General features: G+C 39.6%; 2 pseudogenes; both read right to left on the reverse strand.

Annotated features, from left to right (window-relative positions):
* Positions 1-8480: 8480 nt before the first annotated feature.
* On the reverse strand, positions 8481-11511 carry LOC139459469 (serine/threonine-protein phosphatase 6 regulatory ankyrin repeat subunit C-like; annotated as a pseudogene).
* A 5679-nt stretch (positions 11512-17190) lies between these two features.
* Positions 17191-18950, reverse strand: LOC139459470 (uncharacterized; annotated as a pseudogene).
* Between the last annotated feature and the right edge of the window lie 1168 nt (positions 18951-20118).

A 20118-nucleotide genomic window follows, 5' to 3' on the forward strand; every position in this document is an offset into this window, starting at 1 on the left:
CTCCAACGTGAGATATCGCTTGGGTGAGATCAAGCGATATCTACACTGTAGATATGGCTGCAATGAAATTGCATCACAATGCTTTGCAGACCATTCTGACGTCATTGGTTACCTTGACGTCACAATCAAATGACATCACTAATGGCTCTGCTACTTAAGCTGTTAGCAGTACTTTTTACACTTAAGACACTGCTTATTACTCTCTACAAACTGAAAAAGATGGAAGAATGATGTTGGATGATAAATAAAATCTCACCCTCGTGTCTTTTGATATCAAATATATCAACACTCGTTGATAAAAGTGGAAAAAAACCTCGGCAAGCCTCGGAGTTTTCCCACTTTTATCAACTCGTGTTGATATATTTGATATCAAAAGACACTCTGCTGAGGTTCTCTATATCATTCGAACATACACTTTCAACACATTTACTTTTACATTGAGTGTTTTTCATATGTTATGTCAACATGTGTGGTAAAACGTTGAAAGCCTTGCTGAAATGTGTAGTTACTGACTTACTGGGTATCATGTTGTCTGCAGAAAGGATAATCTGGCTTAGAATTTCATATTCAAAATGTTTCTTTCGCGTTAATTTTTGTTCTTCATTTTATGATAAAAAGAACAATGGAAGCATCTGAATATGGTATCTTCCACAACACTGCGTAAATTAGATAGTATTTCCTGACAGTTAACCATTGTCAAAACATAATGCTACGAACTTTCACTGAATCCCAGCAACCCTGCTCGTTGTAAGAAGCAGCTAACGAGATCAGATGGTCTCGATAGCTATCTTTGAGTGAAGACACTCTTTTAATGAAGCAATCGCTAACTAATATCCATTGCGTTTGGATTCTTACAGCTAAGGGTTATGTTATAGATCTTATTTGTACATGTTTTATCTTAAATATGTGATATTTATTGTCCTTACGGTTTGATTGTGCATTCTTTATATGGCTGTATAAGTATTATTCTTTGGAGTTGAAACATTGCCGAAGTGATGGTAAATCGAACCACATTCTTCCAGACCAATTTTGGATATAGCTACCTGACAAGTGAGTCAGCGAGAAGAGTCTCACGCCGTTTATAGCAATATTCCAGCAATATCACGGCTGGGGACACAAGAAATGGGCTTTAGACATTGTACCCATGTCGGGAATCGAACCCAGGTCTTCGGCGTGACGAGCGAACGCTTTACCACTAGGCTACCGGACCGCCTCTACCTGACAAGTGAAGTATAGTGGACTTATGTCGTGGCGCGTTGTCATTCCGTCCGTCCGTCGTTACCTTTTGGATTTTTGACATCTGCTCCAATATCACAAGATCTATACAGGTGCAAATTGAATGATTAATAATCTCAGCTTTGGTGTCTCTAAAATTCTCACAGAAATACAATACGTTGTTAAACATGGTCGATTCGGCAGCCATTTTAATTAAGAATCTTTTCAGCATAATAGTTGCACATTGCACACGTAAAACATGCCGTGCACGGTGACGCATCCTGGTTTCTTGCATGTGCCAATAAGGTGAGGTGAGGTGAAATGGGGTTTAACGTCGCGTCCAAGATTATTGCACTTATATATGCATGCACGTGTGTGTGTTTGTGTGGCTGCTTGTACTAGTCCGGACTGATGCCGATTTATAGTGCTAGCTCACTGAGATACCATGCCGCAGTTTAACATGAATACCCCACTCAGACATAGTATACTGACTCAAAGCCGACCAGTCCTTGTTTTAGCCCCTTAAGGCCGAGCGCCAGACAGGGTAACAACAAGTACCATCTTTTAATGTCTTTTGGTATGACGCGGTCAGGGATCGAATCCCGGACCTACCGCTCTCCGGGCGGACGCTCTACCATTAGACCACGGAGGCGGTCGCATGTGCCAATAATCGTCACAACCATATGGTTTATTGATCGGTTACAACGGAGGAAAAGGCCCCCAGAAGTGTACACGAGAAAATGAAAGAATGCGCGCAAAAGGCATGACAGAGCTGGACAATAACAGAATGCAGTTGCCAGACACTGGTAAATCTAAGATGTGATTTTCCGACTGATGGAAATCTATTGGTTTTTGGTTTGTTGTTGGTTTGTGACGGCGGTCTGTAAATAATCGAGTCTGGACCAGACAATCCAGTGATTGATATCATGAGCATCGATCCATGCAATTGGGATCGATGACATGCATCAACCAAGTCAGCGAGCCTGACCACCCGATCCCGTTAGTCGCCTTTTACGACAAGCTTAGTCACCTTTAACGGCAAGCATGGGTTGCTAAAAGACCTTTTCTACCCCGGAATCTTTACGGGTCGGAAATCTATTGGCAAACGGTTGGGGTTAAGATTGGGATGGGAAGAGGGGGGCTTAGAAAGACTACTCCCAGGTAGGGTTTGTCAGGGCTGCCACAGAAATGCGACTTTCGACGTCAACGATAGGAAACAGGAAAAATATTTGGGTCTGAAATCAACACGTCCTTTCAGAGGAATGTTGTCTGACTGTGGCACACATGCGCATCTGACAACAGTGGGCAAAATTAAACCGTTTGGGCGTCATCAACAGGCGCACTGGAGATACATCATGGTTTCTGATGAATTGAGATTTTGTTTACACTTAACAGGTGGCAGACGTGTTTCGGACGTGGAGGGGGGCACTGTGAGAGGAACGAAGGGTGGTCCATTGTGATGCAGGAGATAACAGCGAAATACGTTCAAATTGGTCAGAGATGTGCACGAACGGCGGGCAACATTTTTAATAATTTGACAAGTGTCTTTTGACGGACCAATAAAAAGTGTTTTTGTTAAAAATATTTTAAAAATCAACTTTCACGACATGTTTTAAAATCGTATTCTTAAGAACCACCGCCGAAAATTGAACTTTGTGTGAATGAAAATGGCTAGTAAATTCAAGTTTGTTCAAAACTTCATCGTTGTAAACAATGTTGCAAAAAACATTTTACTTTGAATCAATTGCATCATTTTTCTTCAACTCACATGTTTTTCACCTTAATAAGGTAGAAGCATCATACACTTTATTTTTTCATAATTCAGGTGAGCTACAGGGCATTGTGGCTCTATTTCATTCTGCATAAAATAACTTACACTCCGTCAATTTCCCGGACGGGACCATGTGTAAATGTATACGTTCATTTGAGCACAAGTCCTAAAAGATGACTTTGTTTGTCAGGTAACATAGAACACAATCGACGTATTGAGTTTTCTGGTGATTTATATTACATGTGAGACAGTAGTTTTTATTGACTCTCAGTGTCAATTATCAAGGAAACTCAGGCAGGTGGAGTACATATATTAATCATCTCGAAGTGTCAGTAATACATCAACATGCTTTTGTCGTTTCCAACATGAAGGCATATTACATTTTCCATTCTTCGTCTAATTTATACTGAAATTAGACACGACTGGTTCTTTGATGCCAATGGTTATGACATGAAAACTCACCAAAAGGTAAAACAATACAGACTGGTGACGTTATCAAAGAACACGATAATATACACATCGGTAAACTATATCAATTTCATAAATGATAAACCTTTATCGCATTTCATAAGACCCGTGAAGATCCGGAGTAGAATAGGTCTTCAGCAACCCATGCTTGCCGTAAAATAGCGACAATGCTTGACGTAAGAGTCGACTAACGGGATCGGGTGGTCAGGCTCGCTGACTTGGTTGATGCATGTCATGGTATCCCAATTGCGTGGATCGATGCTCATGATGTCAGTCACTGTATTGTCCAGACTTGATTATTTGCAGACTGCCGTTACACAGCTGGAATATTTCCGAGGGCGACGTTAAAAAAACAAACAAAACAAACAACAAAACATTTAAAATTAACTACTAGTATAATATTTTATTGTGCATCATCATACCCTGACGCGGGGAACGTTTCCCATATAATCAATCACTGGTGTGTCTGGACCGACATCAAAGAGATGGCATGATGCTGAATGTGGCTCTCAACTAAGTCAGTACCATGTGTGAAGCTCAATTATAGTGTCCCCCCATCGTGATTTACATGTATGGTAAACTACGGTTATAACGAACTATAGCATATATACAGCATACCGACAGGAAAAAAAGTAGGTTCGTTATATCCGTCAGTTCGTTGTAAACGTGTTCGTTATAAACGTTGTTTACTGTATTTGGAATATTGCTAAAGGCAGACTTAAGAACACACCACTAAATCCCCACACAACTCCAGGCGTTGTTTTTGGTTCAAAATTGAATAAACCTGTTCTGTCACAGTCAGCTGCCATCAGTTCTATTTGCCTTACTTTGGTGGGTTAGTTCAGTGAAGAAATATTTCCAGTAGTGTAGAAACTAGCTGACCATGGGCCAATAGGCAGTGTATTTATATTTTACCGACCAGTCATCGTCCTCTTCCTGATCCCCCACCACCCACTTCTGTATCCCCATTAAACGCTAATAAATCATAGAAAAGACCCCTTTTATAAATTACCTACAATTCATTTCAAAGGCGCACTCTGCAGTATTCCAGGCATATGACGGCGGTCTGTAAATAATCGACTCTGGACCAGTGATTGATATCATGACACCCTGAGCATCGATCAACGCAATTGCGATACGATCACATGCATAAACCAAGTCAGCGAGCCTGGCTACCTGTCCCCGTTATAGTCACCTCTTAAGACAAGCATAGTTGCCGCTTAGGGCAAGCATTGGTTGCTGAAGAGTTATTCTCTACTTTTTAGATGGATGTCGTCGTATCCAAATTGCGTATACCGATGCACGTGATGTCAATGACTGGATTATCTGGTCCAGACACGATTATTTACATACCGCTGGAATATTGCTATATATGTGGAATATAAAATATTAAGTGTGGCGTTAAACAACGAACGAGTTGCATCATTATGTAGTGGAAATCGTACAGTCGAGTGTGGCAGAGAAGTATTATGAATATGGAAAGGATTTTGTCGCTTATATTAAAAGCATCGGTTTCCTAGTTTGCAAATTTCAAATTCGGAACATGCGGTCTTTTTCTGGTTTACTTCTTGTCTGTTTCTGTTTTGGCCATATTGTTTTCAAAGCAATATCAAGTACTGTTTGTTTGTAGTTTAACGCCGAACTCAGCAATATTCAAGATATATGATGGCGGCCTGTAAGCAATCGGGTCTGGACTAGAAATCCAGGGATTGATATCATAAGCATCGATCTACGCATTTGGGATACGATGACATGTACTGTACTCTGTAGTCAATACTCTTGGGCTCTTATTGGTTGTAGACCCATTATCCACCAGCAACACGCTGCTGAAGTCGTTTGATTTGTTTCAAGGACACAGAAAGTCGTGTTATCACTGAACGTTTTTTTTCGAGTTTATCTATTGATAAACCTACCATTGAGTCTACCTGTATCTTTCGCCATCGAGAATGGAAAATTTGTTTCCAACAGGCACATAACATTATACATGCACAGTATCTCATTTAGAGACTGATGTGTGGACTCAATGTTGTTCATGTAGATCATCGGTGACTATTGCATTACCCAAAATGACAGTTTTCTTGTCATAACCATTTGCATTAAGGAAGCTAATGTGTTTTTATTTCAGTGTTATTTGCACAATGAAATACATACATAAGCATACTTATGTCGCTTGTGAATATAGATAACTGTTATGTACATTTGAACTGCCTGCTTTGACACTGACATTGATAGTTGTCCATACAACATCTGTCACCTGAGAGATTTCTTATGGCTATGGAAAGGTTTGTGTGATCATTTAGATGTTTATTTCGACAGTAAGGCCATTATATATATCATATCAGTTCAGATATAACAACCATCACATTCATCTAAATTTAGTAAAACATGTAATTGTTGTGTTGTGTAAAATATAATTACTTGCATTTATTGATTCTTTCTTGAATTAAATAATTTTAATTACTATAATAATATAGGTATTGCTATTTTATATATATCGGGTACTCTTACCATTGGACCCGTGAAGATTCCGGGGTAGAATAGGTCTTCAGCAACCCATACTTGCCGTAAAAGGCGACCTTGCTTGTCGTAAAAGGCGACTAACGGGATCGGGTGGTTAGACTCGCTGACTTGGTTGATACATGTCATCGATCCCAATTGCGTGGATCGATGTTCATGATGTCAATCACTGGATTGTCTGGTCCAGACTCGATTATTTTACAGACCGCCGTCATATAGCTGGAATATTGTTTAGTACGGCGTTAAACAACAAACAAACAAATGTTACCATTGATTAACACTGGATGAATCTAGTCAACCCTGGTTGTCTCAAATGTGGTAACCTCGGTTGAACCAGATCACTCAAATTTTGATAACAAAACGGAGGTAGTGTTTACATCGCGGCGTGGTCATCGCTGTACAAAATCTGAATGATGTCAATTGTGGTACAATGTCACAACTCCCCTCCAATATAACAGACACAAAATCTATTTGGCTTGACAGTACTATTTCATTGGCTTTATTGGCTTACCTTCAAGGGGTGTTCAGGTATTCTAGTGTTAAGCGTTCGCTTTTCACGTCGAAAACACAGGTTCGATTTTACCAAGTCGGTACAATGAATGAAGCCCAATCCTGGTCTCCCCGCCGAGATGTTTCTGCAATATTGCTAACAGCGGCGTAAAACCATACTCGATTACTGACCTGTGACAATCCGGGGAAGAAAAGGTCTTAAACAACCCATGCTTGCCGTACAAGGCGACCATGTTTGTCGTAAGAGGCGACTAATGGGATCGGGTGGCCAGGTTCGCAGACTTGGTTGATGCTTGTCATCGTATTCCAAATTGCGTGGATCGATGCTTATGATGCCAATCACTGGATTGTTTGGTCCATTATTAGTATATACTCGATTATTTACAGACCGCCGTCATGTAGCTGGAACATTGTTTAGTGCGGCGTTAAACAAAAGTTGAGTTGCGTATCCTTATGGTTAAAGCGTTTACTCATCACAGCGAAATCCCGAATTGGATTTCCTACTGTGGCATTTCCCCGCCGTGTTATTGCTGCCATATTGGAAAGGCGGGTAAAACCATACTCCGACCTTTTCGCGAATCATTGTGGACTTTCTCCTAAAATCATGAAACCTTGCACAGCAGTAGAATATTCCCAATATTATAAAGGGCAAGTTCATGCAAGAATTATCCTACATTTCTTGTACTTCTTCAACATGAAAAATATTTACCTACTAGTGTGATAGCCAAAGAAAACCCAAAACAAATATCCCAACTAACAATTTCATTGTTCGAATTAAATTGATTCCTCCTTTTCACATTTACCGAGAGTTCTATTTTCATAATAAACCCAACATGGCTATTGCCCCTTTGCAATATGACGTCACTGGTGCCAATTGCTCATTGCCTCGCTCTTGAAATACTACGCTTGGTAGAATCACTCTAACATTTGTTATTTTCGTTAATAGGTCTTCAGCAACCCATGCTTGCCGTAAAAAGGTGACTATGCTTGTCGTAAAAGACGCGGGATCGGGTGGTCAGGCTCGCTGACTTGGTTGATGCATGTCATCGGTTCCAATTGCGTGGATCGATGCTCATGATGTAAGTCACTGGTTTGTCTGGTCCAGACTCGATTATTTACAGACCGCCGTCATATAGCTGGAATATTGCTGTGCGGCGTAAAGCAACAAATCAAACCAAACCAAAACCAAAATCACCACGGAGAAGAAAACAATGGATAACGTACTGTTAACTTCACGATGACGGATGGAAGCGTTCATTGAGTGAATAGCGCTTATGATCATAAATGTGTTGCGCATTTTGACACCTGATGGTTCTGAAAATGATCAGAAGCGTGTGCTGTACGAGTTGGGTTTTACGCTGCTGTTATTCAAACACCAGCGAGGGACACCAGAAATGGACTTCTCACATTGTACCCATGTGGGGAATCGAACCCGGGCCTTCGATGTGACGAGCAAACACTTTAACCACTAGGCTACCCCACCCCTCCTTATGTGGAAACGGGCTAAAGGGATAGCGCTCCTATCAAGACTCTTCCTGGGCTGTTGTTGTCAATAAGGTAACTCACGTAAATGTTCTGTATAGTTATTCAACAAATAAAATCTAACCAAAGTAGTATTTAAGAAATGTATTTTAAAAGTAGTGAGGTAATTATGGTATAAATGTTGTTCATAGTGTCATCATATAGCACTGTGACTTCATTGTCATGGTGCATCAACGTATGACATACAATTCGTTCAGAAAGATATTACGACACGTGGTGTTTATATACTGATCACACGTAATCTACAGTCACACTCAGTAAACAATTTATTTGCCTGGTTATGCAAGGTTCCAAATGCAAAAGTAGTCAAAAATTCTTCTAAGTTTTTTTACAACTTTTATTTCTTCGAAAACATAACAAACCTCACATTAGTAAAAAAATATATGAAACGACGATGTAAACGGCACACACCACGCACAATCTGAAACTACGTCCTTCTGCGTAGGCTACTCTCACTTCACTGATAATCCACCAGGAGATCCACCAGTTTCCTGTGGCCCTCGTATTCCGCCACTTCGGCGGCTGTCTTCCCAACCCCTGGCTGTGATATCCTCCACCTTCATCTTTGAGAGGACAAACGTCACCGTCTCCACATCGCTTCCCTCGCTTGCGCAGTGGAGGATGGTGTTACCTAAATCATCCATCAGTGACACATCTGTTCCTTCATCCACAAGAATCTCTACGACATCTCTGTGTCCCTTATTTGCTGCCCACATCACTGGTGTCCTGCCCCAACCTCCCCTACTGTTGATGTCCGCCATGTTGTGTGAGAGGACAAATTTCGCCATCTCCACATATCCTCCCCAACAGGCGTAGTGAAGGATATTGTTACCGTACTGGTCCATCAGTGACATATCAGCGTTTTGACTCAGAAGGAACTCTACCACATCTCTATGTCCATACCATGCCGCCATCATCAACGGTGTCCCCATCATCTCTCCTCTACTGTTGACGTCAACCCGACTTTTTGTCAGGATCCGCTTCACACCCGCTAGGTTCCCCGACTTGGAGCATGTATGGATTTCGGAGTCTACCCAGGCGTCTGTCCGTGCTGCAAAACAAAGAAACCTCTGTTCACATATCGGCACCAGTGAAGATTCCGTGGTAGAATAGGTCTTCAGCAACCCATGCTTGCCGTAAAAGGCGACTATACTTGTCGTAAAAGGCGACTAACGGGATCGGGGGGTCAGGCGCGCTGACTTGGTTGATGCATATCATCGGTCCCAATTGCGTTGATCGATGCTCATAATGTCAATCACTGGATTGTCTGGTCCAGACTCGATTATTTAGACCGCCATCATATAGCTTGAATATTGCTGAGTGCGGCGTTAAACAGCAAACCAACCAACCAACCAACCAACATATCGGACATCTGTATCTTACAGCTTTACTGTTCATATCTTACACTGATATGAAACAGTGGATGCATTATTTATACATACAATATGGCTGATAGCAACGTGGCGTTTCGTAGAGGGAATGACTAAAGCTGGTTTGTGTGAGTTTACCGATTAGGTATTTTACATGATTAGAATGTTTTTGTTACATATAGTCTGATAAGTCTGACTTAGGTTTGTGTTTTCACATTAGAATACATTTGACATGTTCCCTCTGGCATTCAGAAAATGGTTGTCTCAAACCGGTCGCTATGACAATATGTGCTACTGAAATGGCAAAACAATATCAGATGTAAAGATGTTGAAGACATACCCTGGTTAACTGTGTTGGCCGCTATCTTCCCGATTACATTGGTACCGATTGCTGTGCCGTCGCCTGCTATTCCAGTATTGGTTACACTACCTAAGAAAGACAAGTAAAATTAGATAAGACATTGCATACAGATCTGATTTTATATATTCAAACAAGAAATGTTTTTTTCATTTGCATGAATGACTCAAATTAAAAAAACAAACTGTCTTTTAATAAAGAGGGAATATAGAAACAGTGTGGCTTCACAAGACTGCATGTTACTTCGAGTATAGATAACCTTTCTTGACCATTGATATAAGTGAAAGTATAAAGGACTTAAATTACATGTGGTATACATATTTAAATTCAATTGTAAATAGATTGTATGCAGAATCGACCATTTAATATCAACGCGCACGTGTGTGGAAGATTGAGAGAGTTGACAGGTGAGGTGAAATTGGGTTTAACGTCGCGCGCGCGTGCGTGCGTGCGTGCGTGCGTGCGTGCGTGCGTGCGTGCGTGCGTGTGTGTCTTCGTGTGGATTGGTAGGGTGGGAGGCTTATTATGTGGTTGCTTTGAACATGCTCGACGTCCTCAACAACGTAGGTTGTGAATAATAATTAAATTGCTTGGTTCCTTTCACAGAAAATAATTGCAGTGACTGAACACACATCCTGTCTAAAACAACCCCAAACATGGAATAATGCATGGTGAGCCCATTATTTTGTTTTGTCATGTCTTTTTACCAAATTAACGCCATAAAACAAAAACATCACCCGTGCCCTGGTTCACATCCGCTGTTGTCTCGTCTTCCATGTCCTCCAACGTCTTGTCCACCTTTCGTGAACACAGAAGGGAAATCTGTTATTTCCTCATTTGTAGCTACCTTTGTTTGTTTGTTTGTTTGTTTGTTGTTTAACGCCTCACTCAGCAATATTCCAGCTATATGACGGTCTGAAAATAATCAAGTCTAGACCAGAACATTCAGTGAGCATGACATCAACCAAGTGAGCGAGCCTGACCAACCCATCCAGTTAGTCGATTCTTACTGCAAGCATTGTTTACTGAAGACTCATTCTGTGCCGGATCTTCACGGGTGGTATTGCCAAGAAATAAAGCTGCGCCCGTATTTTGTCATCTATGCTCGATGTTATATTTTGTATTATCTTCATTCACACATAACACCCACCTGTTCCCGACAGCGAAACAGGCGTCGCAGAAGCGGTTCTCCTAAATGACTGAATGACTATCATCCTAAACTATGGCCAGACTTTATTGAATACTGTATAATATCTAAAATTATCAGGCAAGTTGTAACGTACCCTCTCCCCCTATGACGTGCTGTTTAAAATGACCACATTGTTAGTAAAATGTGAACAATCCCAAGACTGAACATAACTAAACAATCAGAAGGAATATGAAACAAGTCACTCGATAAACAACTTTTACATCTAATCCAGAATGAACCAAACCAGATTTAGGTTGCTCACACATGATATCAACTCCAGGTCTGTGATTGACTTAGATTTTGACCGAAGTCAGCTTATGACCGACTACTTTCCTGTTTGTAATTCAGGCAAGAGACAAGCCAAGTCAAATTTATCCGGTATAAGGCCTTTGACCCAAAATGCAGACACATTAAATATTTGTGCATACGCATTTACAAACATGCATCATATTTTCACTTTTTTTTAATTTCTAGCATTGATAATCTTATAGACATAATACAGAAATAAACCAATGACTTATGTATGGCTTCCTTGTTTTCATTTTTGTAAAAGACTCACTTTCGTGTGCATAGTATACGGTTCATGAATATATTTACCAATGTATTTTTTTCTAATTTCGTTATAAATACCGCAAACAAATAACAAATGAATTTCATTTACAATATAGGAATGACCCCTTGATTTTCAATATGGACGTAATCTTTCATTATATTCAATTTCAGTATATCTACCAGTTTTAACTGCAATATTTTAATTACTACATCTGGACCTAGAGAAAACAATTCTTAAATATTTTGAATATCACTACAAAGGTATATTTCACAGCCTTGTATTCTTCATAAAATACACACTTTCAAGATTCATTAACTGATGAATACCACGACTGTTTTAAATTATCAAAACATGACCAAAAACATACTGAAAGAGTATGTGCCTGACTTTTGATGCCCAATGTCCTACATCATCCAAAGATCTTAACATGAGGTAACCCTGATGTGGAAGCCTGTTTGGTTGGTTGGTTGGTTGGCTTGTTGTTTAACGCCGCACTCAACAATATTCCAGCTATATAACGGCGGTCTGTAAATAATCGAGTCTGGACCAGACAATCCAGTGACTGATATCATGAGCATCGATCCACGCAATTGGGATCGATGACATGCATCAACCAAGTCAGCGAGCCTGACCACCCGATCCCGTTAGTCGCCTTTTACGACAAGTGTTATCCCAAATATAACATTTGTTACATTTGACCACTTTCTAAATGGCATTGTGTGTTCACCGCCTTTATCATTCTTCGATCTCCGTATGACTGACGTCTGCGGTAGTCATCAGAGTGTCTTCTCAAATCGAAACTAGAGCAATAATGATACACTGGCTTCCTAAGTGTCTTCACGTAATTGGTTGTGAAAACGGTCACACAAAGATGGAATGGTCTCACCTATCGTCAATCCAGAATCGTACAAACTATGCATGGATTATGTTATCACCATGACAACAGACTACTTGATTTACCCGTGTCAGTTGCCTCCTCCAATCGGCACAGATCCGGGTTGGTTGTCTAGACCGCCTCACAAACATGGGTCCTTGTACAGTGGCGATGGCACCTCAATCGTCTAGACCGCCTCACACACACGGGTCCATGTACAGAGGCGATGGCACCTCACTAAAACACTGGAAGAAGTATAGCCAGGCTCACTACAGCGTCACACTGCTGAGTACTGATTGAGGTGAGACATGATGGTACACAGAGAGACAGCAGCGTGAAGAGCTAGTCCCCTACTCCACACAACGCTGCTGTACTGCTTCCTGGTAGGTTTCGGCAGTAAGCAGTAAGCGGGTGTTGTGGAATTATGCGCAGTCCTGCCTGTCATGTACCATTTATCTCACAACGAGTTGTTATATTATTTATTTCTATATAACGTTGAAACATCTATATTGCGTAAGTAATCATGATCTTAGTCGCTCATATTTACATCTGGTTTTATTCCTTTTTTATTATAGAAATAAAATAATATAAAATGTTATATAGAAATAAATAATTATTTATTATTTTTATTATTTATTATTATTATTATTTATTTCTATATAACGTTGAAACATCTATATTGTGTAAGTTATCATCATCTTAGTCGCTCATATTTACATCTGGTTTTATTCCATTTTTATTATAGAAATAAAATGATATGAAACGTATAGAAATAAATAATTATTTATTATTTTTATTATTTATTATTATTATTTATTTCTATATAATGTTGAAACATCTATATTGCGTAAGTAATCATGATCTTAGTCGCTCATATTAACATCTGGTTTTATTCCATTTTTTTAATGAAACGAACGTCGTCATCATCCACATCATATGAGTGTTACTACAATAGACATTACGACATTCACTTATTTATCCAAATTATTTTAAACTAGGGATTTAAAATGCCCAAACTTAAAGGTTAAATATTTTACGCCATCCCTTCCGTGTAAGCCTGAAGTCTGCACGCAGTAAGTTTTCACACCAGGGTATTGAGTAAGACGGCAATTGTCCCCTCGAGCGTTCAAGGTATTTGAATTGATGCGATCAAAGGTTAGGTTGCATATAGAATCTACTCTTTCGTCTGTGTAAACATTTGGCATAATTACTTTAAATTTGTGAACCCAAAGTTGCCTTTGTTCGATCACCAGGAAATTGAAACTGTCGGCATGATCAAATCTTCAAGTAAATGTCGATACAGTGTGAGTTTATTTTGAACTTTTATTGTTCACCCCGTTTCAGTTTTGTTTTACCATGGGTAATATCTGCGAAGGTTAAGTTGTCTTGACTTTAGGATTATTTATGTCACCTGAAAACTATTTTTCACTTCATGACAGCAACATGTGACACCGCTCAGAAGACAAAACGTTATCTCGCTACACGGCACGCCAAACAAAGAAACAATGAAATAAACTATAAAAAAAATGTAAAATATGCCAACCACCATGGCGCAAATTCCATAATGCTCTGTGAAAAAATCAAAGCATACTAATAGTAATGGTGTCCTTATTTGCCATTTACGGTGTCATATTAGGTTAGCAGAAAAGTATTAGGTTAGGCGTATTGGGTACGACAGCATAACGTATTTTTATGCCAATAAGTTTACACTATTTGGTATATTTATCGTACATGTCATGTCCAAATGAAAACTTGACACTTACAACCAGTATAAATGACAGGACCAGTACATATGTTTCCAACACCACGCTTTAATAAAAACACAAACGTTAACAATGGAATATATAATGCACTAAGTGTGAACATTCAAACAAGTTTTATATCTAAAATGGATAATATTATCATAAAAATGCCCACATGTTATCAGAAAGCTGTGGGCCGCTGTAACTTGATAGCAGTCCGCTTTTACCTAAGAAAATAATGTGTGTAGGCATACGTGCAATAGTTGTTGCAGTGTGAGCTTGTTGTTTATAGGATTTCCCTGTAGATTCAAATTCAAATGCAGGGTCGAAATTGAAACTACAGACAGTAACATGATGGAAAGAATATTGAGTTAGAATGCACAAGGAAATATTTCTATTGAAAACATCTAAGTCCTTATCAAAAGGCTGGACGTGTGCAGGGATATCAATTACAGGTACAAACTCTGAACAAGATATATAAATGTGCATTTGCCTATGAAATTATTTATTTATCTAAGGCCAATTAAAATTTGCCCCGTAACGGACGTTGTCATAGCGACGAAATAGATATGTGTACACAATTTAAAACAAAATGACGATATATACCAAAAAGAAGATGATATTATTAGAGTAACTATAATACAGTTAATGCAAGAATACAATTTAAGTACAATTTGACAATGTAGGATAATTCAAACTTCTTCATCTGTTCATTGCAATCAAAGCAATGTAGGAATATATATTAATATATATCAACATGAATATATAAAGTCGTATACAGGTAGAGCAGGATGTATAAGTGAAATTGCCCCCGTTTGAAACAATACCTTATGCTTTAAGTAGATTAGTCCGCTCGGAACCATCGCGTCTTATCGTCTAACACTCACTAACATTTCAACGATTAGACCCCAGCACCTCGTGAACTAACATTTTCATGTCACATTTTGTATGATACGATTTTCTTGTGCTTTATGCCTATCAAAGGTTACTGAGTGAGTGAGTTGAGTTTAAACAGCATGTCAGTCTGATGTTGGAGGAAAGCCCAAGTGATGCAGGTTTCAGACGTTTACCACGTTGGTGAAACCCATGAGCACGGGTATGAGTGCTGACAAATCTAGAAACATTATTGAGCAGACCGGGTCCGAAGCCACAATCATAGATTTATGGCTTGCCCAGGGGACGCAGCTCTGCACAGCAAATTACAGCGCCTCAGCCGACTGGCCCCCCCGTGACCCCATATCAAATCACATGCAAATGGAAATATTGGAGCCCTGGCTTAAAATTCTTCTTAAAAATATGTTACCCTAATAACCTTGAAGAACTCCTTACTGGAATGCATACAATTTAAAATAAGTTTAATTGCACCTGATAATTATAACTAGCGGACATACCAAATAAAAGTACGTTCAAAATTTCCAATTAACATTCATGGCCTGGTTTCTTTTGCATCAAAATGTAAATATGAAATGTAGATAATGCAATGAATTTTATGAGACTGTCCAGCACATTGTCAGTGGTTGCCCAGCCTTGGCTTAAACACAATATCTTATCAGATGGAGTGGCTCAGATATTCCTGTTTTTACTTCCGCATCCCTCTACTGTTTGAAAAGATAACTATTTGCAGGGCATTTACGCCTGTCATATAAGGGCGGATGATTGAGAGCCTGGTTTGTTTGTCGTTCAGATGACACGGAACGGCCTCTAGATCTGGTCATTAAGATCTAGAGCACAATGGTCCTTTTGAAACATTGTGTGCTGCGAAATTAAAACCGGACTATTTCAGAAATGTTCCAGATCCTATTCAGTTGTTTTCGGGTCAACTCAATGAAATCGGTGACCAGACAACTCATATGCCCTCTGCGAATCTTTCACATACGTAAACCATGTTTTAATAACAGTGTACATTGCTATCACAGGTCCTGTATCGTATTCGGAAACTTTCCTGTTGTTATTTATTTTATAGGGATTGGAATTGTTAAATACAGAAGTTTCTTCTCTTTCTTTCTATTAAATAATAAACCATAAGCAAAACATGTCTGTCAAACAGGTGACTTTGTTTTGTTTGTTTCGTTGTTGTTTATAGCCGCAGAGCAACATTCCAGCTATATGACGGCGGGTTATAAATAATCATGTCTGGAAAAGACATTCGAGTGATTGCGATAAAGAACTTCGATCTACGCAGTTGGCATATGACGACATGCATCAACCAAGTCAGCTGGCCTGACCCCCCAATCCTGTTAGTCGCTCTCACGACAAGCATGGATTGCTGGAGATCAATTCTAAACCGGATCTTCACGGGCTTCTGTCTATGGAGCTGGCTTACTAGTGTACTTTAGTTGCTGGGTTTCCATCCGTGTATAGAAACGTCTGAAAGCAATAAAACATTAGGTTTTCCATACTCTGATGCCCTATCATTTACTGTGTGAAACTATTCCAATTGACTGCCCTGTCCTAAGGATGACATGTTTCATTGACCTACTTCAAATATTTGTAAATCCCTGTTGTTTTAAGGTGGCAAATTCTGACAAAACCTTAAAACATCCCCATTGGGCTGCTGGGTAAAGAGGTGAAGGTCATATCACTCATATACCGACGTGTGTGTATGTGTGGCTTCTTGTTCTTGCCGGACTTATGCCGGTTCTAGGGTGCAGGCCCACTGCTGCAGTTTAACATGGATATCCCACTTCGACACAGTGTACAGGGTTTCGAGCTTTGCTCTCCTTGTTTTGTCCCAAATATGTCGAACGCCAGGCAGGGTATCAGCAAGTATCATCTATATTTTGTTATGACGTGGCCATGGGGTCGAACTCCCGACCTTTCGCTCTCCCTGCAACGGCTTTTGGTACTATTTCACAGGGGCAGTTCCTAAATCATAAGGACAGGGATCGAAGCACTGTTTCATCCTTTGAAAAATGCAATGAGTTTCCATAAATAGTTTGGCTTTGCAAAAAAAAAAAAATGTAATTTAATCTTTTTAACTGACTGTCACAAAGACAGACTGCAAAATGACTATTATTTCGATTACAAAAGAACAAGAACACACTTAGCTGACGTTTCATGTCATGTTTATTCGTTTCTTAGCTACAGTTGTCTCTTTAGGTTGCACGAGAGGAGCCTTGAGCCTTGAGCCTGCTCAAAGAGGTTTAGGCGGAGGCCCTTGTTTGAAAGATTTGCAGTCCTTGGTGTCATCTAGAGCATCCACCAACCTTATTTCGCATGCATCATTGACGATATCACATCCTTCCGGTGCCTCAAGCAGACCCGCACCGAACCCAAATCTAAATACAGATGAAGGAACAGCCAATTGTATTTGTCCAATTTTAGATTTCTTTTACACTATTTTATTTTACAATTTAAAACGAAATATACCTTGAGTAGGAATGACATGTTGATATGGTTGGTTGTAAGAAAGATATATCACTCATTACCGCGAGATGTAGTCACACGACATATTTGACCATAATAAAGTAGGAAATCTTGAAACAGATGAAAGTACAGCAAATATATTTGTCCAATTTTATTTTACACAATTTCAAACGATATATACCTTGGGTAGGCATGACATGTTGATTTGTCTGTGTTATAAGAAAGATATAGCACACGTTACTGCGAGATGATGTCATTCGGCATATTTGACAATTTTAAATTTCGAACGTCTTAAACTTGCTCTCGAAACGAACACAAAACATCTCCTCACCCCTCGCAGAACATCCCGCTCTTGGTGCATTCGCATTCCTCGCACTCTGTGGTTTTCCATATGGAATCAGGGAGCATCTTCACGTTCTGGTATTCACAGTAGATTTGGTCCGTTCCATACTCTGGAAGAAAAAAAACATTCATTCATGCCTTCTGAACATATGCACACTTATGTTTAATGTTTATATTTGACAAAACACAACGTAATTATAATCTCTTTTGCAACATGTGTTATGTGTCAGCATGATATGCATATTGAACAAGAGACCTCGAGGTCTTTCAGAAACAACATTACTTTTTTATTTTTCTAGTTTTTCACGTATTGAACGATGAACTATTCTCAAAAGCACGCTTTTCTAAATCAACTGATCACTCATCTTGAAACAAACTCAAGGCGATCAGAGGTTTTTAACGGACGTCAGGTATGTTATAAACATCACCAGTGTATAGTCAGTGACCTCCATACAGCGTGACCCGTGAAGATTCGGGGTAGAATATGTCTTCAGCAACCCATGCTTGCCGTAAAAGGCGACTATGCTTGTCGTAAGAGACGACTAACAGGATCGAGTGGTCAGGCTCGCTGACTTCGTTGAAGCCTGTCATCGATCCCAATTGCTTGGATCGATGCTCATGATTCAATCACTGGATTGTCTGGTCCAGACTCGATTATTTACAGACCGCCGTCATATAGTTGGAATATTGTTGAGTGCGGCGTAAAACAACTAACCAACTAGCCAATCCATACAGCGTTGAGACTAGTCAAAGAGCATGCTTTAACACCACTGTGAACAATATTTTAATTATATTAGGGGTTTTGCAGTTTGATATGGTAAGAAAGCCCGAAATGGCGCAGGCCTTGAAGGAGTATCAGGTCAGTTCTCGAATTCGTCCCATGATGACCGGTTTCTGTCACGCCAGCGGAAGTCTGCACAGCCAACTGCGATGTCTTAGTCAACTGTACAACCCGCGCCCCACACAGATCAGAAGAAAACAAAATCAATGTGAGGTGACCTGAGAAAGAGTTGTTTTTTTCAAATGGTCCAGATGTCATACTTACTGTTAGTTACTCCTGTAGGCATATCCAGATAGCCAAACCCTTGAGTTGATACAACCAGGCCAAGAAAAAGGAGTCCTTGTTTGAACATGACTTTGAGATCTTCTCCAGACAACCGTAACTGGTTTAAATAAGAAAGAATGTGATTGAGGCAATCAGGCTTATAATTATGTTCTAGGATATTCTTATTACAGGAAAAAAACATTACACAAAACATAATCGTCAGCTAACTGTTATCATGTTTAGGTGATAGCGCTTTGTGTTTACCAAAGAAAAGAAAATATTACACGCCAAGCACTAGGTAGCTACTACTGTTAATGATGCACGAAGAAGAGTTGAGAGCTTTGTAATAATGAAACATAAGCGCCAATATAATGTATTATTCCTGAAGGACTTAACAGGCGACTAAAGGGATCGGGTGGTCAGGCTCGCTGACTTGGTTGATGCATGTCATCGATTCCAATCACTGGATTGTCTGGTGCAGACTCGATTATTTACAGAGCGCCGTCATATAGCTGGATAATTGCTGAGTGCGGCGTTAAACAACAAACAAACATATGATTACTATTGCTATTCTATCATTTATTTCAAATAGTAAAATAGTAGATACCATTCAATTTACACACGATTTCGATGAAAAGAATGTAAACAATATTGAATGAAATACGGAACACAATTGGGATAGCGGACATAACAACAAGAACAATTTATTCCACATCATGATATAGTAAGTCACTGACGAGAAATTACTAGTCAACACTGTCTGCATAGAATATTCATTCCAACTGTCTCGTTCATAAGAATTGCGACTTACCTTTTCAGATCTGACAAGCTCCTGCGTCTCGATGCAAAGAAGAGGATCTCTTCACTATTTATAGTTTACTGCCTTAGGGCCATTCCTGTCCATCATTTTATTAAGCCAATCGCCATCCTACACAAGATAAAACGTTTGAATATTCACGACACACTACTTTTCCACAGCTGCTACAGTCGTTGATTATTAGCAGTGTTGTTGTCCACCTGGTTCGAGAAGAATGGAGTACCATCTGGTACGACTTGCTTGGTTACTTTAACGCGTATTCGTTCCCGTGTAGCGTTGATCAAAGCTCAAACACTTAATCCGATGTGGATTTCGGTTCTGGACAACCAAGATAGATAACAGTATACAAAGTACATTGTACATGCTATTGGTGACGTTACGTATATCCCGAATGCACGTTTGCGACACATTTACTTTCATGTAATGAATACTGATCGAG

Source organism: Haliotis cracherodii, unplaced genomic scaffold (genome assembly GCF_022045235.1).
Source record: "Haliotis cracherodii isolate W230 unplaced genomic scaffold, xgHalCrac1.p SCAF_13, whole genome shotgun sequence".
Classification (NCBI taxonomy): Eukaryota; Metazoa; Mollusca; class Gastropoda; order Lepetellida; family Haliotidae; genus Haliotis; species Haliotis cracherodii.